The sequence below is a fragment of the Clarias gariepinus genome, chromosome 24, assembly GCF_024256425.1.
Source record: "Clarias gariepinus isolate MV-2021 ecotype Netherlands chromosome 24, CGAR_prim_01v2, whole genome shotgun sequence".
In the NCBI taxonomy this organism is placed as follows: Eukaryota; Metazoa; Chordata; class Actinopteri; order Siluriformes; family Clariidae; genus Clarias; species Clarias gariepinus.
In genome coordinates this window covers 12,976,028-13,002,997 of record NC_071123.1, presented here as the reverse complement: position 1 = coordinate 13,002,997, position 26,970 = coordinate 12,976,028, and the positions used below count along the sequence as shown (strand labels likewise).

At 38.3% G+C, this 26,970-nt stretch overlaps 1 long non-coding RNA gene across 1 annotated transcript; it reads left to right on the top strand.

Moving 5' to 3' along the window:
- The first annotated feature begins 8,897 nt into the window (after positions 1-8,897).
- On the top strand, positions 8,898-12,370 carry LOC128512590 (uncharacterized). Its single transcript, XR_008356301.1, has 3 exons — positions 8,898-9,034; positions 11,836-11,896; positions 12,134-12,370. It is a non-coding gene; the product is annotated as an uncharacterized LOC128512590 (long non-coding RNA).
- The last annotated feature ends 14,600 nt before the right edge of the window (positions 12,371-26,970 follow it).

Sequence of the window (26,970 nt, the reverse complement as noted above, 5' to 3'; positions counted from 1 at the left end):
TAGCTTTGACACATCATTAAAATTCCAGAAACAGTCTTTTACACTCTTTGGTTGTATATAGCCTTATTATTGTTTTTAACTTTTATTATAACTACAGTAGGTATTCTATGAAATGTACAGAGCATCCAGAAAGTATTCACAGCGCATCACCTTTTCCACATTTTGTTATGTCACAGCCTTATTCTAAAATGGATAAAATTCATTTTTTTCCACATAATTCTACACACAACACCCCATAATGACAACATGAAAAAAGTTGAAAAAGCACATGTACATAAGTATTCACAGCTTTTGCCATGAAGCTTAAAATTGAGCCCAGGCGCATCCTGTTTCCCCTGATCATCTTTGAGATGTTTCTGCAGCTTAATTGGAGTCCACCTGTGGTAAATTCAGTTAATTGGACATGATTTGTAAAGGCACACACATGTCTATATAAGGTCCCACAGTTGACAGTTCATGTCAGAGCACATGCCAAGCATGAAGTCAAAGCAATGGTCTTTAGACCTCCGAGACAGGATTGTCTCGAGGCACTAATCTGGGGAAGGTTACAGAAAATTTGGTGGCTTCCATCATTCGTAAGTGGAAGAAGTTCGAAACCACCAGGACTCTTCCTAGACGTGGCCGGCCATTTAAACTGAGCAATCGGGGATCAGGGCCTTAGTCAGGGAGATGACCAAGAACCCGATGGTCACTCTGTCAGAGCTCCAGAGGTCCTCTATGGAGAGAGGGAAACCTTCCAGAAGGACAACCATCTCTGCAGCAATCCACCAATCAGGCCTCTATGGTAGAGTGGCCAGAAAGTCTCATCAGATCTGAGAATATGTTTTTTTCTGTGTCTGACACATTGGGAGAAAAATGTTCATCTTTTGCTAGTTTTAAAAAATGCTTATGATATTGTAATATAAAAGAATCAGTAAAAAACTAATGAGCATCTGGTGTTATCCAGGTATTTTATATCTCCTGGTTTATGCAGATCCCTGTTTTAATTTTGACGAGTTTTTAAAGAATAACGTTTTTTTAGGGAATGTTTGTGTATTTCATTGTCGGGTATTGTTAGGCCAACTTATTTTTTATAGAAAAACAATCACTTGACCCAACTACATTAGTAGGATACACCTACTGGTTGGGAGACACCTTTTTTTTTTTTTTAGTAAATGAAATGTTGGACTAAGCCAACTCTAGACACTTTCACTCATCTTCTATACCACTTTATCCTGTATTCAGGGTCGCGGGGACCTGGAGCCTATCCCAGGAGGCTTAGGGCACACACTCACACACCCTTTCACACCCTACGGGCAATTTGGGAATGCCAATCAGCCTAACCTGCATATCTTTGGACCGTGGGAGGAAACACACCAAGCACGGGAAGAACATGCAAACTCCATGCACACAGAGACGGGAATCGAGCCTGGCCGAGACTAGAACCCTGACCCTGGAGGTGCAAGGCGACAGTGCTAACCACTACACCACCGTGCCGCCCAACTCTAGACAAATATAGTTAATTAAAACCACAACCAATACTACTTGAGCTGTCTTAAATATTTGAATTACAATTTGATTTAATTTAAGATTTTGAACTAGGTACGTGTCAATTAAATAACTGAAATATTGACTTCCGGTTGGGCTGCGAAGCAACATGGCAGGTTAAACTGCGAGCTCCCTTATATCAGCTTTAAAACTCTGCTAAACTCGATTTATACTTATTGGTAATCTATCTGTGCTGAGAGATGAGCGGAGGGACAAAGTCTAAAGCTAAAAGAAACCCCGAAAAGCAAAGTAAGGACTGTAATCGAACGGAGACAGACAGTATGCAAGAACGAGTAGAAGATGGCGATCAGGAAACAACAGACTCTTTACGCGCGGGTCTAAACAGTATCAGTAAGCAGATACAAGAATTTCGTAGCGAGCTGAAAGTGGAGCTGGGTACGTTTAAAGACGAACTCAAGACTCAAATGAAACACGAATTAGAGGAATTCAAGGAGGAAATCGATAAGAAAATCGCACTCACAACACAAGGAATAAAGGAACAAAACGCAAAGGTTGAGACCACTTTGTCGCGTGTTGAAGAAATGGAGTGCTGGAGCTCAGAGACTGACGGCCTACTACAGGAATTTTTACAGGAGCATAACAAGATGATAGACAAATTGACCGACCTCGAGTCGCGGTCCAGACGAAATAACCTGCGCATTTTCGGAGTTCCAGAGGATGCAGATAAGCAGTCGGTCACTCAGTTTGTTGAAGAACTTATGAGGAGGGAACTCGGCATTGACACAGATTGTCAAATCCAGCGGGCGCACAGAGCTCTGGGACCGAAGCCTAAAGCAAATCAACCACCGAGGGCTATCGTCGTGAACTTTTTACAATACAGTACGAAAGAAATGGTCCTGAATAAAGCCTGGAGGAAGAGAATAATCACAATCGGAGAGAGGAGGATTTTCTTCGATCACGATTACCCCTCGGCGGTGGTTCAGCAACGTAAGTCATACGCTAAAGCCAAGAAAATCCTGAAAGAAGCGGGGGTCCGCTTTCAGACCCCATTCACTAAGATGCGAGTACATTGGAATAATGGAGTAAAAACGTACAACAACGCGAAAGAAGTCGAGAAAGATCTGCGCGATAGAGGATATAAAGTAGCTAATTCCGAAGAGGCAGAGGGCACTACAACGCCTTTGGAACGACTCGAGGCAAGAAAAAGTTCGGCTTGGCAGCGGGTAACCAAAGAGCGAAGAGATGAGGCAAGCAGAAGGGCACGGAAGCGGCTAGAGGACTTTCGGCGAACACGGTGAATTAGTAAGAGACCTTCTATATGCGATGTGAACAAGGGACTAATACATCTAGTCAAGAGGGAACAAGAACGTGAGTGACAGCCGAAAGCTACTGTACTATAATTCAAATTATATAGTAAGGGGTTTCCTTGTATAAGCTTGATAGACGAGAGACATGGACATCTAAGAAAACTTATCTGGTATGGGTGCGAAAACCTATAGTAGGCAGCACCTCATATTTAGAAGGGGGCCCTCCGTTCAGCTAATGTTTTTCCCCCTAATGGAGAGAATGACTCAAAACCCGAAGCTATGGGTGACCATTCCCAAATGGAGGTCAGTTGATATTCTGTTCGTTCATTCAGATTGTTTTGATTTAGGTAAATGTTGTTCAGTTGTTCTTACTTGTTCAAATGTTAGCCAGTGGGGTTATCGTTTTATGAGGATTGTTGTAGAGAAAGGCATATGCAGGAGCGGGACATTGATATAATGTCTTTGAATGTTAATGGTCTGGGGAATCCGGCCAAAAGGTCTAGGGTAATAGCCAAATTGAAAAAGGAAAAAACACATATCTTCTTCTTGCAAGAAACACACATGTCAAATGAGGAACATGAAAAATAAAAAAAAATTTGGTTTTAAAAAATTTTTTTATAGTTCATGTCCAAATCGTCGTAGGAGAGGGGTTATTATTTTAATCCCACAAAGTCTAAATTTTGAGTGTCAGAAAGAAATAAAGGATAAAGAAGGGAGATATGTTATTGTTAAAGGAACAATTAATGGTAACATAGTAACCCTTGTGAATGTTTATGCTCCACCGGAAAGCAATAAACAACATTTCAAATCGTTATTCGACATTGTGGCTAAGGAAATGGAGGGAGTTTGTATATGTGGAGGGGATCTAAATATAGTGCTAAACCACGAGATGGATACAACGAGTCATAAAAGAAACAAAAAGCATATAACAAATTTTATGAATCACATGTGTACAGAAATGGGACTAATTGATGCCTGGACTATAGCCACTACTCTGCCACCCATGCGGTTTATTCTAGAATAGATTACTTTCTATTACAAGAAGAAAACAGACACAGGATACAGCAATGTAGAATTGAAGTAGCTGATGTATCAGATCACTGTGCGATCTATGTGAGGATTTCCCTGGGGGGGGGAGCGAAAAAACACACTGTGGAGATTAAACCAAGGAATACTAAATAACAAATTAATAATTGAACAAATTCGCACAGAAATAAAAAGATATGTAGAGGAAAATAATAATGGCGAGGTGGACCCCTCCATACTATGGGATGCACTTAAGGCAGTGATTCGAGGAAAATTAATAGCTATTACAAGCACCCTTAAAAAAGAAAGGCTAGCTAATTATGAAAAACTTACTTCAGAATTGAAACAATTGGAGCGTAAACATAAATGCAATGCTAATAAAGAGGTGATGACTCAAATTGGAAAATTGAGAAAGGAAATTAACAGTTATTACAGTTAGAAGTAGAGAAAAAGGCAAAATTTTTAAAGCAAAACTATTATGAAGCAGGACCAAGAGCAATTAAACTATTGGCAAGACGAATGCGTAAACAACAAACTAATAACTTGATCTCAAAACTATATGATCCCAAAACAAATAAAATTAAACATGATCCAAAAGATATTGAAAATATTTTTAAGAATTATTATGAAGAATTATACAAACAGACCTCCATTGTGGAAAGAACAAAAGTACAAGAATTTCTAAATAAATTAGATTTACCCTCTATCAGTGATTTACAAAATAAAATTTTAACTGCTGAAATAACGGCTGAGGAATTACAAAGTGCCATGGGCAAACTAAAGTCAGGCAAAGCACCAGGGAGTGATGGATTCCCCTGAGAGTGGTATAGAATCTTTAGTAAAGAACTGATGCCACTGATAAGAGACACTTTTAATTGGGTTATAAAAGAAGGTAAAATTCCTCCGTCATGGAAAGAGGCTATAATCACTGTAATCCCAAAGGATAAAAAAGACCAGGATCACTGTCAAAATTATAGACCTATATCACTCCTCAATACAAATTATAAAATGTATAGTTCTATATTAGCATCTAGAATACAAACGTTTCTACCTGATTTGATAGACGAGGACCAAACAGGTTTTGTTAAAGGCCGGCAAACTTATGAAAATATTAGAAGAACTCTCCATATAATAGATAGGGCTTATCGAAATAAATTACCTGTTGCTCTAATCAGTCTTGACGCTGAGAAGGCCTTTGACAGGGTCGACTGGGATTTTCTGTACTCTTATCACTAGAAAAATTGGGTTTTAACAGCAAATCTATACAGTGCATAAAGTCAATATATCAAAACCCGACAGCAAGAGTGAGAGTAAACGGGTCTTTATCAGAAAGATTCTGCCTGGAAAGAGGAACTAGACAGGGTTGCTGTCTTAGTCCTTCGTTGTTCGCCATTTATATAGAACCATTGGCTCAATTAATTAGACAGCATCTGTTGATACCAGGGTGGTATGCTGGATACAAATTAAATGTAACAAAAACCCAAATTCTTATGTTTAATTGTAAACCAAGTATGGAACTCAAACAAAACTATGATATTAATTGGGATGCAAACTGCTTAAAATACTTGTGTAAATTTTTAATGTGGTGTAAATTTGACTAAAGACTTAAAAAAATTGTATTGTGCCAATTATAAACCAATTATTATAAAAATTATTTCTATGCAGCACAAATACGTCCTATTTTTTATTGGTGTACTTCTAGCTATTTAGCCAAATGGAAAGACATAGAAACAAATATACAAGATCAAAACAAAAATCATAAACACACTTCTCTCTTTGCCTGTGTGTCTCCTTACCAGAACAAACAAAACAAACAAACAAAGACAGACATGTAAGGCTTGCATAAAACAAATTTAGTTTAGCGTTGGTGATTTGCAAAGTACACATCTCCTGTTTGCGACAGTCAAAAATGAGAAGAAGATTTACAGTAACCCAAGCTCTGGATCATATCTTTTCTGAAAATGAGGTGGGGGACACAGAACAGCATAGTGATACAGATAAGCAGGTTTCCGAGGAGGAAGACATTGTAGAGTATCTACTGGAAGGCACAGAAACATCTGATGAGTCTGATGAGGTCACCGATGCTGAAGCTGCACTCACTCCTGCTGAAACGTTTAAATCCAAAAGTGGTAACATCTGTTGGAGCTCAGTACCTCCTGACTTACATGGCAGGTCAGCTGCTGTAAATGTCATCAAAATTACCCCTGGAATCACAAGGTGTGCTGTGACGAGAGTGACATCAAGACATGTTTTGATCTGTTTATGCCATTGTCGCTACAGAAATTCATGATTACTATGACAAACCTTAAAGGAAAAAATGTTCATGGCGATATGTGGAATGACATTGATGAGGAATACCTGGATGCTTATGTTGTTGTTGTTCTACTTGCTGGTGTTTACAAATCCAGCAATGAGGGCACTGATAGTTTCTGGGATGCGTCGACAGGCAGAAATATTTTCCGGGCAACAATGTCACTTCAGTCATTTTGAATGATATCAAGAGTCCTTAGATTTGACAACAGAGAAACTTATCACGACCTAGCCAGGGATGATCAGAAGACTTAGCACTTAGCGGTTAGCCCTTTGTAGTGTGAATGGTAAACCCAAACGCGGAAGCAAGCGAGTAGGCAGGATAACCACGTGATTTAGTCTAAGGACTCTCACAGAAGGGGAGCAAAGGAAAAAAACAAATTTAACCTGCGTCCTATAAACACACACTTGAATCAGAAAGTAAACTCAAGAAAGTGAGTACTCACAAAATGGCAGAAGAACAATCTGGACCGACATGGGCGAACCCAATGACTGAGCGATGTGAAGCGTCATCTTGTCTCCTTTTATGCTTCCTGTTTTGCGACCGTACTACTTCCAGGTCCTAGTGCCAGTCGCGGAACGGGTGTGTGTGACAAAACTAGAAAAAAATCTGACAAGCTTGCTCCCATCAGGGATGTCTGGAAAAGGTGGGTGCAGCTCCTTCCACTGATGTTCAACCCAGGGCCAGAGGTAACAGTAGATGAACGTTTTGTCCCTTTCCGTGAAAAATGCCCTTTCTGGCAGTACATGCCTAGTAACCCAGGGAAATAAGACATAAAAATGTTGGCAGCCTGTGATGCAAAAACCAGCTATGGATGGAACTTACACAGGTAAACATGCAAGTGGCATTCCTGAGAAAAATCAAGGAAAACATGTAGTCCTCGATATGACTACTGAACTGCGGGGTCGCAATATCACATGTGACAATTTCTTTAGAACTTCTCGGGTGGAAACTTACCATGGTGGGCACAGTAAAAAAAATAAACCTGAGCTACATGCCGAAATTTTCCAGGTGAAGGACAGGATTCTACTTTCTTCAAAATTTGCTTTTACAGACACCACCATGGTTGTTTCAAGTTGTCAAAAAAAAAACGACAACACTGATTTGACTGGGATGTGATACTTATGTCCACTTTTCACAAAGACGCAGCTGAGTCATCAGCAAGTGACAAAAAGCCCATAATTATCTTGGACTATAATAAAAACAAAGGTGGAGTGGACAACCTGGACAAGCTGACTGCCACCTACACTTGCCAGAGAATGACCAGGAGATGGCCAATGGTTGTGTTTTATAACATTCTAGATGTGTCTGCATACAATGCATTTGTGTTGTGGACCCACATTCACCTAGGGTGGAACTTGACCAGAAAAACAAGCAGAGAATTTTTTTTTAAAGAGTTAGGAAGTTCCCTTGTCAAGGCACACATTGAGCGAAGAGAACATGTGCCCCCAGGGCCCAGCCACTGAAGCCTTGCTCAGACAGCTGCAGAGCTCACATAGCACTCCTTCCACACTGTCAGCAACACAAGGAGCATCAGTGCCAGCATTACTGCATTACATTATTACCTATCAATAAAGACAGAAAGACAAACATACTTTGCTTCTACTGCAAAAAATATATTTGCAAAGAACACACTAAAAGTGTCACTTTTTTGCCACACATGCATCTGAATGCACATGCATTTTCTTGCACACAAAGACATTTTTTGGAACTAGCGCCTCATTTCTGTTAGTTTGATTTTGTTGGTGGGAGCCACGTCAAACAGCCGCCTGGAGCATGACAGGTCCATGACAGGACTATGACAGGACCATGCTCGATCCGTGCACGGAATGTCATCCCCCGCAATGAGTTAACGATGCCCCGCCCCATAAATGCCCCCATGCGCTTTTTAAAAAGATAGTTGCATAGCTGTATAATCCCACCAGATGAAGCATTGACTGCTTAAGTTAACTGCAGTGTCCAAGCAGCCATAAACTATATTCTATATATAACATAACTTACGTCAACATAGTTTCATAAATAGATGATGTGGTAAAAAAAAGGGAAAAACGATTAATAAAACAGATTTAAATCACTCAATACACAACCCATTATGCTTATGCTACTTCTAATTAATTAATTAAACTAATTATTGCAATATTTTTTTTATCCTTAATAATCCTTAAAGACACAGTAACATCTGTAATTTATCCATACCGGTCGTTGTAGGTACGGAATACAAATGCAGGCTATGTACAGACTTTTATATTATGGTGTATTTTATCTATTTTCGTTTTATACACTGGTAGATAATATTTTGCTGCTTAAAATGTAACTTCTGCCTAGGTTTGTTTTCGTTATATTATTTATGTTTTCATTGATGTTTTTTTCGCTGATAGTCAAAAATTTAAGTGGTGCTCGCTGCAGAGCCAAATGGGAGGAGCTGGAGCTCCAGCTCCCCCTCGCTGGAGCTCTAGCTCCGCCTCGCTAGATATAGTGGGCGGGGCTTGAGACGGTAAGAACACTGTACTTTAAAGATAAACTTTACATTGAAATGTATATAAAATGTATATCTTACATTTATCGCTGTCTTGACATGACTATGGTTGCTATGTTTTCACACCCTTGAACAGAAACGTTAATCAGTTTTTTTTCGCGTAACTAATGCTAGCATTTTCCTATCTCCCATTTTATCATGTGTAGTGTTTATATATAATCATGTTTTTTTTTATTATTTCAGATTAACCTGTACAGATGCATCAGACAATACTTTTGCGAGGACAGGATCCCCTGCTGTCTATCCAGAGATGTACAGTGTGCTGCCAAAAATACCACTGTACCTACTGTAAATCTGTTTACAACCATTTGCATGAGCTCTGGAATCATGTAGCTAATCACATGCGAAATGCAGTTCAAGAAGAAGGTATGTGTGTTGTGAATAATTTTAATTGTAGTACTGTGCGTATGAGAAACACATCATGCTTGTTGAACCTTTAAGTTTTTTCATTGTCATTTCTTCTTAGCATTTAAATCTTAAATATATTGTTCATTTAATATGTTCTCCTGTTGTAAAACTTTTGGGAATTTTATATTTGTCACGTTTCTTACCTCGGGGTCTGTGTTTGGGTGGCATAATCGCAGGAGGCGAGCTGGCGTTTCAACACAGGTTTTTTATTAAACATAAACACATAAAACAAACACCGACATAAAGTCTATAAATGGCAACAAAAGCTAGACGCCTGACTGAACTTCAGTCAGGCTATTTATAATAAACTTAATTACTTCCCTCGGTTCAGGTGAATGCCTACGTCACCTGACCGAGGTGCAGTCTGGGACTTGAAGTCCAACTAAAACAAACTACAAACAAAACATAACAAAACCCAGTCTTTGGGCGCTTTGGCGCCCTCTAGGGGTTAACCCTTACAGTACCCCCCCTTAAAAACGCTTCTCCGGAGCGATAGCGGAGGTCCCGGACTCCCACCCCAGCGGTAACGGTCTGGACCCGCAACACTGAGGCAGTCGATCCCCTCCCGCGAGCAGAGCCGCACTGCCTGCCTAAAATGATCTCCCATGCTCCGCTGTAGTTGAGCCGGTTCTGGGTCAACCTTCCCACAGCCTGACGGCGGAAGCAGGGCTGGGGCAATGTCAGTGGCGCTCGGCGGCGGCTGAGGAGCTGGAGCGACGCTCGGCGGCGGCTGCGGAGCTGGAGCGACACTCGGCGGCGGCTGCGGAGCTGGAGCGACGCTCGGCGGCGGCTGAGGAGCTGGAGCGACGCTCGCTGAGCTGATCGGCGGCGGCGGCGGAGCTGGAGCGCCGCTCGCTGAGCTGGGCGGCGGCGGCGGCGGAGCTGGAGCGGCGTGCGCTGAGCTGGGCGGCGGCGGAGCTGGAGCGGCGTGCGCTGAGCTGGGCGGCGGCGGAGCTGGAGCGGCATGCGCTGAGCTGGGCGGCGGCGGAGCTGGAGCGGCGTGCGCTGAGCTGGGCGGCGGCGGAGCTGGAGCGGCGTGCGCTGAGCTGGGCGGCGGCGGAGCTGGAGCGGCGTGCGCTGAGCTGGGCGGCGGCGGAGCTGGAGCGGCGTGCGCTGACCTGGGCGGCGGCGGAGCTGGAGCGGCGTGCGCTGAGCTGGGCGGCGGCGGAGCTGGAGCGGCGGCGGCGGACCTGGAGCGGCGTCCTCAAAGCCGGGAGGCGGAGGAAGAAGCGCGACGTCCTCAAAGCCGGGAGGCGGAGGAAGAAGCGCGACGTCCTCAAAGCCGGGAGGCGGAGGAAGAAGCATGCGCTACACAGGACGTGCGCTACACAGGACGGCTGTGGAGCGGGGGCGACGTCCTCAAAGCCGGGAGGCGGAGGAGGGACGATGCTCTCCAGGCTGCTTCTTGTCTCCCCACTTTCACGCTGCGGTGGAGGAGGAAACGCGTCGTCGTCGCTGTTCAGCAGCGCTGCGTCATCCTCTACGCCGAGCAGCGGCGGTGGAGGTAGAGGAAACGCGTCCTCGTCGCCGTACTGTAGCGGCGCGTAGTCCTCCGCGTCGTGCTGAGGTGGCGGAGGTGGAGGAAACGCGTCCTCAACGAGGAAGAGAGGCGAAGGTGGCGGAAGCACGTCGTCCTCTGTTTTGGGCAGAGGCTGAGAAGGAGGAGGCTCAGAGCCTGTTGCTTGGCTCTCGTGGAGTCGGATGAGCAGGTGTTGGAGCTGTTCCACCTGCTCCTGCAGGCCCCGAATGCGCTCCCCATTCACCTCTGCCCAGAACTTGAGCAGTTCCCGGGTCCCATCCTCCTTTTTACCTCGCTCCTCCTCGGGCTCTTGTTCCCGTCCGCCTCCGATGTACCCGACCTCCCTGGCCCGTACTTCCTCGTCGGAGCGTGGGAACTTGTTTCCCTTAGCTGCCTCACCTCTAAACGGCGTCCGCCGGATGGCGAGCCTGCAGCCTTCCCAGCTTTGCCGCGCGTCTGTCTCTCGCTGCTCATCGCTGTCTCCCAGCCAGTCCGCGGGTTCGGCGAGCTTGCAGCCCTCCCAGCTCTGCAACAGCTCCCTCTGTCCTTGCTCCTCGCTGTCCTGTATCCATTCCGCCAGCTCGGACGAGATGGTAATAGCGCCCCCCAAAAAACATCTGGGGAAGCGACCTCCGCTATGCCATTTATACGGTCTAGCTTTCTGTCACGTTTCTTACCTCGGGGTCTGTGTTTGGGTGGCATAATCGCAGGAGGCGAGCTGGCGTTTCAACACAGGTTTTTTATTAAACATAAACACATAAAACAAACACCGACATAAAGTCTATAAATGGCAACAAAAGCTAGACGCCTGACTGAACTTCAGTCAGGCTATTTATAATAAACTTAATTACTTCCCTCGGTTCAGGTGAATGCCTACGTCACCTGACCGAGGTGCAGTCTGGGACTTGAAGTCCAACTAAAACAAACTACAAACAAAACATAACAAAACCCAGTCTTTGGGCGCTTTGGCGCCCTCTAGGGGTTAACCCTTACAATATTTCACATACTTATGTTTTTTAGTTTTTTTAACTGAAATGTGTAGCGCATTATGAAATGTATGGTGGATCTGTTTGAGCTCATATTTTTATGTTTCAGCCAGTTATGGTTTTCAGTATTATCTAATTATACTTTAATCATGGTAAAACACAAACCCCTGGCTCTAACATAAAGCTCCAACATTTTTATTGCAATATGGTCAAATACATCTTTGTTTACATGTGACTGCCTGTAATTCCTTCAGAAAACTGGCAAGTCACATTTCACCTGGCCACTGGAATATGTCAGTACTGGCAGATTTTAAGGTACAGCTTTTTAACTTCTTTGCTTGTGAACTTTTCATACCTGTAGTTGAGTGTTAAGAAAGAATGCAGTGCACAGATGTCACAAATAACCCGCTATGGGTGAACTGAGTTCAAAGTGCACTTTTTTAACAAAACTATAAACAGAGACAAAACAAAACAAAAACATTTACCAGACATGACAGCTATATAATGTATTTATTTAATATGGTCTAACTGTAAATTGTCTAAAATTTACAGGGTGCCCCTCTGCAGCTTGGAGGAATTGATTGTGGGGTATTCATGTTGATGGTAAGTGGTTTTATAATTGCTATGCAGCTGTGTTTGTGTGATAAACACCACATTTATTAATAAAGTTTTGTTTTTGTTTTTTAGTTTGCACTTCATGTAACGCTCTCAAAGCCATTTGATTTTGCTGCGGTGACTTTGCATCAATTTATGGTTATTTATAAAGCAAAAAGGACGGTGAGAATTTTTTTTTAAAAAGTCTAAGCCTTTCAATTGCTATCTTTAATTAGTCTGACTGCCTATAATCAGGAAGTGGTGGTGCTATCAGTTAATTTAGACATTTCCTCTGACAACGTATGGTACTGATAATCATACTTTTGATATAAACATCCATACTGTGGATTTCCAGTGTGCAGACAATATATAAACAATGCATGCCTAAAACCATGCCTAATGTTTGTCACTTGCCACAACTAGTCACCCAGGAACAACTACCAAATCCAGATGACATGATGGAAGTCACTCCAGCTGAGTCAGATAGCTTGGAGATCACCCCATCCACAGGAATCTATGTATGTAGACACAATGTTTATGTATTGCTTAAATCGTTTATGCATTTACCTTTTCTGTTTTATATATTATGTGTTTATAAGCAGACCTTCACTAATTACATTATAATTGGAATCCTTATATTGCACACAGGACTCAGCGGCGATAAAAAACATTTTGCTGGCCTGTAAGTGGGTGGAGGAGAACCAACACCAATTTGCTGGGAAGATTGAACTACCAAAGATCCTGAAGATGAAGGAGGAAGATGCATTGTTGCCTATCACAATTCAAGAGAAAGGATAAAGAAGAAATTTAGGCTCCCTTTCTTTTTACTTTTCAGAGAGTAGAAGACATGGACATTTTCTTGCAGGAAATACAAGACAAAAGAGACATCCGTGTGTCTTGTTTACACAACTCTCACTTGTGAATGTACTAGTGGGGTACTGTAATGTAAATATTGATTTTTGTTTTGTAAAATTTTTTTATATTTTGTGTGAAAAATTAGTGTTGTGTTTTTGAAATATATTTATTTATTTTAATATATTGTTATACCATTAAAATCTTGTGTGAAAAGAAGTGTTGTGTTCTTGAAATATATTTATAATTTTATGACTTCTTATTATGACATTTTATCTAAATTTAAGATTTATTTTGTGTTTAGATGCACATTTTCCTGTTTTAGGTCAACAGAAACAAATAAATCCAGCAAAAAACTTGTAGGACAGTGGAGTATGTGACCATTAAATAAAGTTGCATGGCTGGTTTTAGGCTACTGGACTGGTCACTTATTTCCATTTAAAATAATAATAATAAAACATAAAAAATAGCATAATGTGTAGCCTATCACATTAAGGTGAAGTCTGTCTAAAATTATAGTCAAATTTCAATCTAAATAAACTTCATTATTCATTATTATTATTATTATTATTATTATTATTATTATTATTATTATTATTATTTATTACATTATTAATCAGATGCTTTAGAATAGTTGATGAATTAAAGAGGGGTGCACAGATAGTTAGCAAACGGTTTTATCCAAAGCGACTTACAGTAAGTGAGGAAACTATTCATCCTTATAAGTAGTAAATAAGACAAGCTTACATAAATACAACATTTAAAAAGGTATTAGAAACACACACACATATATAGTGTGAGTAATGTTCTTATCAAGTATTTAAAACTATATATAAATATATATAGTATATGTATATATAAAACTACACTATTTGTGGGCAATAAAGCAATATTAAAATAAAGTATTTACGTAATGCCGTTAGTCACAAAAATGGTACTGGCCATGCTGAAAATAATAAATCATAATCATGACAAATATTAGAGAAAGATAAGCATTTATTTCCGTTATGTTTGAACTTGCACTGACATTAACATCCACTTGGTAGCGCTTGATACGGTCTCAAGCCCCGCCCACTAGATCTAGCGAGGGGGAGCTGGAGCTTCAGCGAGGGGGAGCTCCTCCCGTTTGGCTCTGCAGCGAGCACCCTCTCCAAAAATTGGCATCCATGGCTTCAGCCAGGACATGAGAGGGCCTGATATCCCATACAATATGTGTTGTACTGAGTAAATTGACTAAAAAGGAACTTTTTAGATAGTTGTTGATCAGTTTGTTTGCACTTGTGTCATTTATCAGTTCAGTCTCAATGTTTTGAGGTAGTTGATTTATCTGAGTTAATGTGTACACACACACACACACACACACACACACACACACACACAATAACTTACACACAATACCACAATAATTTGTGTTTGTTTATCAGTCCAGTCCCTTTTTGTTGAGGAGACAGATGGCTTGTGAAAAGGTGCTGTTGCATAGATTGGATATGTGTGCTTGAATGTTTCTGGTTGGTCGTGAGATGATGTTCTTGGAGACAGTGAACTCCTTCAACTCAGTAAAGCCGCTCTGTACTGTAAGTTGCAGCCTTCTTAAACAGAGTTCTCAAAACTGTCCTGAAGAGCAGAGATGGCATCTATTGGCCAGGTTTTCACCTGCTTCAGAACCAGGTGTCCCTCAATCAGCGACTGTTAACACTGATCAGTTGATCAAGAGCAAGAACCTGTTAATAAGCCTTTTACATCTAGGCAGACAAGATAGATATCATAGATTTATCGTGCTAGGCTACAGTATGTAATTCCTGCAACTTCGAGTCTGGCTGGCTCAGCTTACCACTCTTGTCTGCTACAACCTTTGCTAGGTGCCGCAAAGAATGAAAAGCAGCCAGGAATGTAAAGCACACAGAAAAGGCTGAAGGGCAGTAGGATGTGCTAGGTGGTCCGTAGAAGGTGGCAGAACGTTTGTTGAAATGCGCCGCGTACTTGTGACATCTTGTCAAGCAGATAGAATCATAGGGCTTGAGCTATCTGAACCTTCCACAACCACCTTTCCCAGTGTTTCACAAACAGGTGAACTTATCGGAGGTATTCTCCGATAAGAGATAGGCCAAAACTGCCACCTCCACAAAGAACCTGCTCCCTGCAGCCGATTTGGCCACTGTCTACCATTGTTTCCAGAGCAAGAGCCCAAGGCCCAGAGCCTCACCCAGGACAATGGGCCTGGCAAAGGTGGAAGCCAAGAACTACGTCTGGCCATTTAAGATACAATAACGATTAATTTTGGTTGCATACCATCGGTCATGCACTGGTTGTTGAAGATAAACCCCACCTAAGCTTGCTCAAGGCAGTCCTGTGCAGTCAGGCAAAAAAACACTCGTGGGTCTCAGGCCGGCACATACTACACCATGGTCTGGTAGTCCATCAAGAAAGTTTCTCAGAAGATGAAAGCCAAGAAGTTGGCCCTGCAGCTTTGAAAATAAGAAATATAGTTGCAAGTAACGATGAGCCGACCTAAAGTCTGTGTAGTGTGTGTCTGAAGGTTGTGTGCGCACTGTATATGATGTGCAGCGTTTGGTTGTGTATAGTGTATGTGTGTGTCGTGTGTGTGTAGTATGCATCTGTAGTATTTGTGTGTGGGTGTAGTGCATGTATGTCTGTAATATGTGTGTATGTAGTACATGTGTATGTGTATGAATAGTGTGTGTGTGTGTGTGTGTGTGTGTGTGTGTGTGTGTGTGTGTGAGAGTGTGTTCAATGTTTATAGAATGTAATGTCTTTAGTGTATGTGTGTGTGTGTGTGTGTGTGTGTGTGTGTAAAGGCTATGTGTGAGTATTCCTTCTAGAAGCTCCCCTTGTGCCACAAAAATTAAAATCACATGGAGACGGCCGGAGGGATATAGGATGTGCTTGGAGGTTAGCATTCCATAGTAGGTTGCAGTACATTTGTGGAAATTCATGGAATACTTCTGCCATTTTGTCAAGCAGATAAAGTCATCAAGTCTGAGCTATCTCAACCACTCACACCATATTCCCCAGTGTTTCACAAACATGTGGACTTATAGGAGTAATTCTCAAGGAGTTAGGGTCAAAAAACTTGCTCCCTTTCCCCACAAAGATCCTAGGATCTTTCTCTACAATCAATCTGCACCCAATTTTGTTACCATCTACCCATGTTCCCAGAGCAAGCCCTTAAGGAATGTAAAAACCAAGAAGAGGGCCATGAACCCTTTAAAAAAAAGGAAGAAAAATAGTTACAAGCTACGATGAGCTGGCCCAAGCACCTGTGCCATCACCACTTGGGTGCACCTCACAACTTGTGTGCCTTTTCAGCACACTAAGACCTCTTAACCAAATATGACATGCATCGTCATGGCTGGACGTCTCTTTGGTGCACCATCGCTAGCTGTCACTCAATGTAGGCTGAGTTTGAAGGCAAATGTAATGGCACCAATGCCAGTTAGATGCACATCACAACATGTGTGCCTTTTCAGCACGCTAAGACCTCTTAAACAAATATGACATAAGTTTAGGTCATCGTCATGTTTGGAAGTGTCTTTCTGATCCGCCATTGCTAGCTGTCACTTAATGTGGACGGAGATTGGTGGTGACTGTAATGGCTCAGGTAGGGTCATCAATTGTGGATGATACTTAGGATATGTGATGTGTGTGAGATGTGTGTGTGTGTGTTTTTACGATATGTTTGTCTGTCTGTAGGATTTGCTATAGGTATTTAGGATTTGTATTGTGTGTGTTATGTGTTTTTGTAATGACTGTGTGTGTTTATATGTGTGTACATGCCTATGTAATGTTTGTGTGTGATTGTAGGATGTATAGTGTTTGTGTCTGTGGTAAGTATGTGTGGTAAGTGTGTGTGTGTGTGTGTGTGTGTGTGTGTGTGTGTGTGTGTGTGTGTGTTCAGGATGTGTCTTTATTCCTGGAACTAACCCTAAATCCCGGCTCAGTTTATTGCTGCTGTCTGCCACGACCTTTTCTAGGACCCACCCTTGTGGCACAGGAATGAAAGCTCGTGGATGACGCTGAAGCACTGTATGTTGTGCTATCTGAACCAATCACATGCCAGTGTTTTACAAACAGATGGACTTATAGGAGATATTCTCAAGGGGTTAGCACCAAAAACCAGGCCCAATACTCACCACAAAGATCTTAGGATCTGGTCTGTGCAGACAATTTGGCTGTCGTCTACCGATTTTTCCAGTGCAAACCCCCAAGGCCTAGTAGCTCACACAGTACAGTGGGTTTAGGAGTTCCCCAAGAACCATCTGTTGCTGGTTGAATCCAAGAGGTTATCCCTTTGTCCTTTTAAAATAAAAAGAAGAAATGTTGTTACAAGCAACAATGAGTGGGCCCAAGCACCTATGCAATGGCCTCTTGGGTGTACCTCACAACCTGTGTACTTTTCCAGCACACTAAGTCCTCTTAAACATACATGACATGAGTTTAAGCCATCATCATGGCTGGACGTGTCTTTATAATTTTGATTGTGACTGTTATGGCACAGGGACTTGAGCAGGACATCATTTGTGTAGTATGCGTATAAAGTCTGATGAGTGTGGGGATTTTTTTTTTGTGTGTGTGTGTGTATGTGTATATATATGTATGTATATATATATATATATATATATATATATATATATATATATATATATATATATAGTTTGTGTGTGCATGTGTCATTAGGATGTGTACTATATGTGATGAACAAGAAGATTTTGTGTTTGTGTATGTGTGTGTTTGTGTGTGTAGTATGTGTTTGCAGTGGAGGTCGAATGTACCGATGTGTAAAGTCTGGGTAATGTGTGTAGTGCGCGTGTTCTTCTTTGTGTATTTGTATTTGACCTTTCAGTTCGATGAGATCAAGATGTTTTAAGGAAAATGAATGAATACATAAATAATAATCCATAAAATAGGAAGACAGCGCTTGCTGATTCATGACATCAGCAAAACGTTTGCGTGATAAAGCGTTTGCTGAGTTCTTGTCACTGTACGAGCTCAGGAAAGCGGTTTTCTCTAACAACTAATGCATGGTCATTGTAAAACATGCAAAATTAGTTTGTAAGCATTTTTTAGCATCAATATGTAAAAAAGAATAACGAGAAAGTTGTTTTTCAACATGTATGTATATGGATAGTTATGTAAAACATAAAAAATTAGTTTGTAAGCATTTTTTAGCATCAATATTTGAAAAAGAATGAGGAAAAATTTGTTTTTCAACATGTATGTATATGGATAGTTATGTAAAACATGCAAAAGTAATTTGTAAGGATGTATTAAGCATTAAAATGTGAAAAAGGATAAGGAAAAAATATGTTTTTCAACATGTATGGATATTGATAGATATGTAAACATACAAAATAAGTTTGTAAGCATTTTTTAGCATCAAAATGTGAAAAAGAATAATGAAAAAGTTGTTTTTTCAACATGTATGTATATGGATAGTTATGTAAAACATGCAAAATTAGTTTGTAAGCATTTTTTTTGCATCAATATGTGAAAAAGAATAACGAAAAAGTTGTTTTTCAACATCTATGCCAAAATGCATGAATGTTGTGGAAATGAACATTCATTACATTTTTTGCCTTGGTAAGCTGAGATAAAGCGTTTGCTGCCTTTTTAGTGCTGAACGAGGTCAGGAAAGCAGATTGTCACACAACTAATGCATGGTCATTGTAAAACATACAAAATAAGTTCATAAGCATCTTTAAGCATCAAAATGTGAATAAGGATAACGAAAAGGTTGTTTTTCAACATTTATGTATATGTATAGTTATGTAGAACATACAAAATTAGTTTGTAAGCATTTTTTAGCATCAATACTTGAAAAAGAATCCCGAAAATGTTGTTTTTCAACATGTATGTATATGGATAGTTAAGTAAAACATGCAAAATTAGTTTGTAAACATGTATTAAGCATCAAAATGTGTAAAAGGATAACGAAAAAGTTGTTTTTTTAACATGTATATATATGAATAGTTATGTAAAACATGCAAAATTAGTTTGTAAGCATATATTAAGCATCAGAATGTGAAAAAGGATAACTAAAAAGTTTTTTTTCAACATGTATGTATATGGATAGTTATGTAAAACATACAAAAATAGTTTGTAAGATTTTTTTAGCATCAATATGTGAAAAAGGATAACGAAAAAGTTGTTTTTTTTAACATTTATGTATATGCATAGTTATGTAAAACATGCAAAATTATTTTGTAAGCATTTTTTAGCCTCAACATGTGAAAAAGAACAGCAAAAAACTTGTTTTTCAACATGTATGTATATGGGTAATTATGTAAAACATGCAAAATTCGTTTGTAAGCATTTATTAGGCATTAAAATGTGGAAAAGGTGAGATAAAGCTGAGACAAAGCGTTTGCTGCGTTAGTGCTGAACGAGGTCAGGAAAGCAGATTGTCACACAACTAATGCATGGTCATTGTAAAACATACAAAATAAGTTCATGAGCCTGTTTAAGCATCAAAATGTGAAAAAGGATAACGAAAAGGTTGTTTTTCAACATGTATGTTTATTGAAAGTTATGTAAAACTTACAAAATTAGTTTGTAAGCATTTTTTAGCATCAATATGTGAAAAAGGATAACGAAAAAGTTGTTTTTTTAACATTTATGTATATGGATAGTTATGTAAAACATGCAAAATTAGTTTGTCACACAAATGTCATGGTCATTGTAAAACATACAAAATAAATTCATGAGCATGTTTAAGCATCAAAATGTGAGAAAGGATAACGAAAAAGTTGTTTTTCAACATGTATGTTTATGGATAGTCATCTAAAACATACAAAATTAGTTTGTAAGCATTTTTTAGCATCAATATGTGAAAAAGAACAGCGAAAAAGTTGTTTTTCAACATGTATGTATGTGGGTAATTATGTAAAACATGGAAAAATTAGTTTGTAAGCATTTATTAAGCACCAAAATGTGAAAAAGGTGAGATAAAGCTGAGACAAAGCGTTTGCTGCGTTCTTAGTGCTGAACGAGGTCAGGAAAGCAGATTGTCACACAACTAATGCATGGTCATTGTAAAACATACAAAATAAGTTCATGAGCATGTTTAAGCATCAAAATGTGAGAAAGGATAACGAAAAAGTTGTTTTTCAACATGTATGCCAAAATGCATGAATGTTGTGGAAATGAACATTCATTAAATTTTTTGCCTTGGTAAGCTGAGATAAAGCGTTTGCTGCCTTCTTAGTGCTGAACAAGGTCAGGAAAGCAGATTGTCACACAACTAATGCATGGTCAATGTACAACATACAAAATAAGTTCATGAGCATGTGTAAGCACTTATTAAGCATCAAAATTTGAAAAAGGTGAGATGAACCTGAGACAAAGCGTTTGCTGCGTTCTTAGTGCTGAATGAGGTCGGGAAAGCAGATTGTCACACAACTAATGCATGGTGATTGTAAAACATACAAAATAAGTTCATGAGCATGTTTAAGCATCAAAATGTGAGAAAGGATAACAAAAATGTTGTTTTTCAACATGTATGTATATGGATAGTTATGTAAAACATACAAAATTAGTTTGTAAGCATTTTTTAGCATCAATATGTGAAAAAGATCAGCGAAAAAGTTGTTTTTCAACATGTATGTATATGGATAGTTAAGTAAAACATGCAAAATTAGTTTGTAAACATGTATTAAGCATCAAATTGTGAAAAAGGATAACGAAAAAGTTGTTTTTTTAACATGTATGTATATGGATAGTTATGTAAAACATGCAAAATTAGTTTGTAAGCATATATTAAGCATCAGAATGTGAAAAAGGATAACTAAAAAGTTTTTTTTCAACATGTATGTATATGGATAGTTATGTAAAACATACAAAAATAGTTTGTAAGATTTTTTTAGCATCAATATGTGAAAAAGGTTAACGAAAAAGTTGTTTTTTTTAACATTTATGTATATGGATAGTTATGTAAAACATGCAAAATTAGTTTGTAAGCATTTTTTAGCCTCAACATGTGAAAAAGAACAGCGAAAAACTTGTTTTTCAACATGTATGTATATGGGTAATTATGTAAAACATGCAAAATTAGTTTGTAAGCATTTATTAAGCATTAAAATGTGGAAAAGGTGAGATAAAGCTGAGATAAAGCGTTTGCTGCGTTCTTAGTGCTGAACGAGGTCAGGAAAGCAGATTGTCACACAACTAATGCATGGTCATTGTAAAACATACAAAATAAGTTCATGAGCATGTTTAAGCATCAAAATGTGAGAAAGGATAACGAAAACGTTGTTTTTCAACATGTATGTATATGGATAGTTATGTAAAACATACAAAATTAGTTTGTAAGCATTTTTTAGCATCAATATGTGAAAAAGAACAGCGAAAAAGTTGTTTTTCAACATGTATGTATATGGGTAATTATGTAAAACATGCTAAATTAGTTTGTAAGCACTTATTAAGCATCAAAATTTGAAAAAGGTGAGATAAACCTGAGACAAAGCGTTTGCTGCGTTTTTAGTGCTGAACGAGGTCAGGAAAGCAGATTGTCACACAACTAATGCATAGTCATTGTAAAAAATACAAAATAAGTTCATGAGCATGTTTAAGCATCAAAATGTGAGAAAGGATAACGAAAAAGTTGTTTTTTAAAATGTATGTTCATGGATAGTTATGTAAAACATACAAAATTATTTTGTAAGCATTTTTTAGCATCAATATGCGAAAAAGAACAGCGAAAAAGTTGTTTTTCAACATGTATGTATATGGGTAATTATGTAAAACATGCAAAATTAGTTTGCAAGCATTTATTAAGCACCAAATTGTGAAAAAGGTGAGATAAAGCTGAGACAAAGCGTTTGCTGCGTTCTTAGTGCTGAACGAGGTCAGGAAAGCAGATTGTCACACAACTAATGCATGGTCATTGTAAAACATACAAAATAAGTTCATGAGCCTGTTTAAGCATCAAAATGTGAAAAAGGATAACGAAAAGATTGTTTTTCAACATGTATGTTTATTGAAAGTTATGTAAAACTTACAAAATTAGTTTGTAAGCATTTCTTAGGATCAATATGTGAAAAAGAATAGCGAAAAAGTTGTTTTTCAACATGTATCCACCACCGATCCTGACCACCTTCTATAGAGGAACTATCGAGAGCATTCTGAGCGGCTGCATCACTGTCTGGTTTGGGAATTGTGCCATATCGGATCGCAAAACCCTACAGCGGATAGTGAGGATAGCGGAGAAGATCATCGGGGTCTCTCTCCCCTCTATTGAAGACATCTACACCACACGCTGCATCCGCAAAGCCACCAGCATTGTGGCTGATCGGACACACCCCTCTCACACACACTTCACACTCCTGCCATCTGGAAAAAGGTACCGAAGCATTCGGGCACACACATCCAGACTGTGCAACAGCTTTTTTCCACAAGCCATCCGTCTCCTCAACAAAAAGGGACTGGACTGATAAACACACACACACACACAGACACACTAACACAAACATTATCACACAGCTTAACTCAACTACCTCAAAATATTGGGACTGGACTGACTAATCAACACAAGTGCAGACACACTGACCTACACCAACAAACTGTTTATCTTTTTGCACAACGATCATTACACCAACTACACCACTACACCAACAAACTGTTTATCTTTTTGCACAACGATCATTACACCAACTACACCACTACACCAACAAACTGCTTATCTTTTTGCACAACGATCACTACTGGACTAATTTTGCACTAATTCCTCTTGCTGCTGTTTTTAAAGAATGTTTACGTTTACCCACTACCTCAACACCATATTTTATGTTCTGTAACTGTTACGTTTAACACCATATTTTTATGTTCTGTTATGTCGTGGTTGCGCACTGTCACTTTGTTGTTGCTTTTGTTTGCACATTTGCACGTGCACTTTATGTTGTCTGTTAAAATAGTTATACTTAGCTAGTTAGTTTTTTTCTGTTAATTTATGTTGTAATTTATGTTAGGTCTCTCTGTCCTGTCTCTGCTAGCCAGCTAACTAGGCCTCTTGGTTAGCTAGTTTAGTGTCTCTGTTAATTTATGTTGTAGATTTATGTTGCATGTAGCACCTTGGTCCTGGAGGAACGTTGTTTCGTTTCACTGTGTACTAACTGTATATGGTTGTAATGACAATAAAGCCTACTTGAACTTGAACTTGAACTTGTATGTTTATTGAAAGTTATGTAAAACTTACAAAATTAGTTTGTAAGCATTTTTAAGCATCAATAAGTGAAAAAGGATAACAAAAAAGTTGTTTTTTTTAACATTTATGTATATGGATAGTTATGTAAAACATGCAAAATTAGTTTGTCACACAAATGTCATGGTCATTGTAAAACATACAAAATAAGTTCATTAGCATGTTTAAGCATCAAAATGTGAGACAGGATAACGAAAAAGTTGTTTTTCAACATGTATGTTTATGGATAGTCATCTAAAACATACAAAATTAGTTTGTAAGCATTTTTTAACATCAATAAGTGAAAAAGAACAGCAAAAAAGTTGTTTTTCAACATGTATGTATATGGGTAATTATGTAAAACATACAAAATTAGTTTGTAAGCATTTTTTAGCATCAAAATTGTGAAAAAGAACAGCGAAAAACTTGTTTTTCAACATGTATGTATATGAATAATTATGTAAAACATGCAAAATTTGTTTGTAAGCACTTATTAAGCATCAAAATTTAAAAAAGGTGAGATAAAGCTGAGACAAAGCGTTTGCTGTGTTCTTAGTGCTGAACGAGGTCAGGAAAGCAGATTGTCACACAACTAATGCATAGTCATTGTAAAACATACAAAAAAAGTTCATAAGCATCTTCAAGCATCAAAATGTGAAAAAGAATAACGAAAAAGTTGTTTTTCAACATGTATGTATATGGATAGTTATGTAAAACATAAAAAATTAGTTTGTAAGCATTTTTTAGCATCAATATGTGAAAAAGAACAGCGATAAAGTTGTTTTTCAACATGTATGCCAAAATGCATGAATGTTGTGGAAATTAACATTCATTACATTTTTTGCCTTGGTAAGCTGAGATAAAGCGTTTGCTGCGTTCTTAGTGCTGAACGAGGTCAGGAAAGCAGATTGTCACACAACTAATGCATGGTAATTGTAAAACATACAAAATAAGTTCATGAGCATGTTTAAGCATCAAAATGTGAGAAAGGATAACGAAAACGTTGTTTTTCAACATGTATGTATATGGATAGTTATGTAAAACATACAAAATTAGTTTGTAAGCATTTTTTAGCATCAATATGTGAAAAAGAACAGCGAAAAAGTTGTTTTTCAACATGTATGTATATGATTAAATATGTAAAACATGCAAAATTAGTTTGTAAGCATTTATTAAGCATCAAAATTTGAAAAAGGTGAGATAAAGCTGAGACAAAGCGTTTGCTGCGTTCTTAGTGTTGAACGAGGTCAGGAAAGCAGATTGTCACACAACTAATGCATGGTCATTGTAAAACATACAAAATAAGTTCATGAGCATGTTTAAGCATCAAAATGTGAGAAAGGATAACGAAAACGTTGTTTTTCAACATGTATGTTTATGGATAGTCATCTAAAACATACAAAATTAGTTTGTAAGCATTTTTTAGCATCAATATGTGAAAAAGAACAGCAAAAAAGATGTTTTTCAACATGTATGTATATGGGTAATTATGTAAAACATGCAAAATTAGTTTGTAAGCATTTACTAAGCACCAAAATGTGAAAAAGGTGAGATAAAGCTGAGACAAAGCGTTTGCTGCGTTCTTAGTGTTGAACGAGGTCAGGAAAGCAGATTGTCACACAACTAATGCATGGTCAATGTACAACATACAAAATAAGTTCATGAGCATGTTTAAGCATCAAAATGTGAGAAAGGATAACGAAAACGTTGTTTTTCAACATTTATGTATATGGATAGTTATGCAAAACATACAAAATTAGTTTGTAAGCATTTTTTAGCATCAATATGTGAAAAAGAACAGCGAAAAAGTTGTTTTTCAACATGTATGTATATGGGTAATTATGTAAAACATGCAAAATTAGTTTGTAAGCACTTATTAAGCATCAAAATTTGAAAAAGGTGAGATAAAGCTGAGACAAAGCGTTTGCTGCGTTCTTAGTGCTGAACGAGGTCAGGAAAGCAGATTGTCACACAACTAATGCATGGTCATTGTAAAACATACAAAATAAGTTCATAAGCATCTTTAAGCATCAAAATGTGAATAAGGATAACGAAAAGGTTGTTTTTCAACATTTATGTATATGTATAGTTATGTAAAACATACAAAAATAGTTTGTAAGCATTTCTTAGCCTCAACATGTGAAAAAGAACAGCGAAAAACTTGTTTTTCAACATGTATGTATATGAATAATTAGGTAAAACATGCTAAATTTGTTTGTAAGCACTTATTAAGCATCAAAATTTGAAAAAGGTGAGATAAAGCAGAGACAAAGCGTTTGCTGCGTTCTTAGTGCAGAACGAGGTCAGGAAAGCAGATTGTCACACAACTAATGCATGGTCATTGTAAAACATACAAAAAAAGTTCATAAGCATCTTCAAGCATCAAAATGTGAAAAAGAATAACGAAAAAGTTGTTTTTCAACATGTATGTATATGGATAGTTATGTAAAACATAAAAAATTAGTTTGTAAGCATTTTTTAGCATCAATATGTGAAAAAGAACAGCGAAAAAGTTGTTTTTCAACATGTATGTATATGATTAAATATGTAAAACATGGAAAATTAGTTTGTAAGCATTTATTAAGCATCAAAATTTAAAAAAGGTGAGATAAAGCTGAGACAAAGCGTTTGCTGCGTTCTTAGTGTTGAACGAGGTCAGGAAAGCAGACTGTCAAACAACTAATGCATGGTCATTGTAAAACATACAAAATAAGTTCATGAGCATGTTTAAGCATCAAAATGTGAGAAAGGATAACAAAAAAGTTGTTTTTCAACATATATGCCAAAATGCATGAATGTTGTGGAAATGAACATTCATTACATTTTTTGCCTTGGTAAGCTGAGATAAAGCGTTTGCTGCGTTCTTAGTGCTGAACGAGGTCAGGAAAGCAGATTGTCACACAACTAATGCATGGTCATTGTAAAACATACAAAAAAAGTTCATAAGCATCTTCAAGCATCAAAATGTGAAAAAGAATAACGAAAAAGTTGTTTTTCAACATGTATGTATATGGATAGTTATGTAAAACATAAAAAATTAGTTTGTAAGCATTTTTTAGCATCAATATGTGAAAAAGAACAGCGATAAAGTTGTTTTTCAACATGTATGCCAAAATGCATGAATGTTGTGGAAATGAACATTCATTACATTTTTTGCCTTGGTAAGCTGAGACAAAGCGTTTGCTGCGTTCTTAGTGCTGAACGAGGTCAGGAAAGCAGATTGTCACACAACTAATGCATGGTCAATGTACAACATACAAAATAAGTTCATGAGCATGTTTAAGCATCAAAATGTGAGAAAGGATAACGAAAACGTTGTTTTTCAACATTTATGTATATGGATAGTTATGCAAAACATACAAAATTAGTTTGTAAGCATTTTTTAGCCTCAACATGTGAAAAAGAACAGCGAAAAACTTGTTTTTCAACATGTATGTATATGAATAATTATGTAAAACATGCAAAATTTGTTTGTAAGCACTTATTAAGCATCAAAATTTGAAAAAGGTGAGATAAAGCAGAGACAAAGCGTTTGCTGCGTTCTTAGTGCTGAACGAGGTCAGGAAAGCAGATTGTCACACAACTAATGCATGGTCATTGTAAAACATACAAAAAAAGTTCATAAGCATCTTCAAGCATCAAAATGTGAAAAAGAATAACGAAAAAGTTGTTTTTCAACATGTATGTATATGGGTAATTATGTAAAACATGCTAAATTAGTTTGTAAGCACTTATTAAGCATCAAAATTTG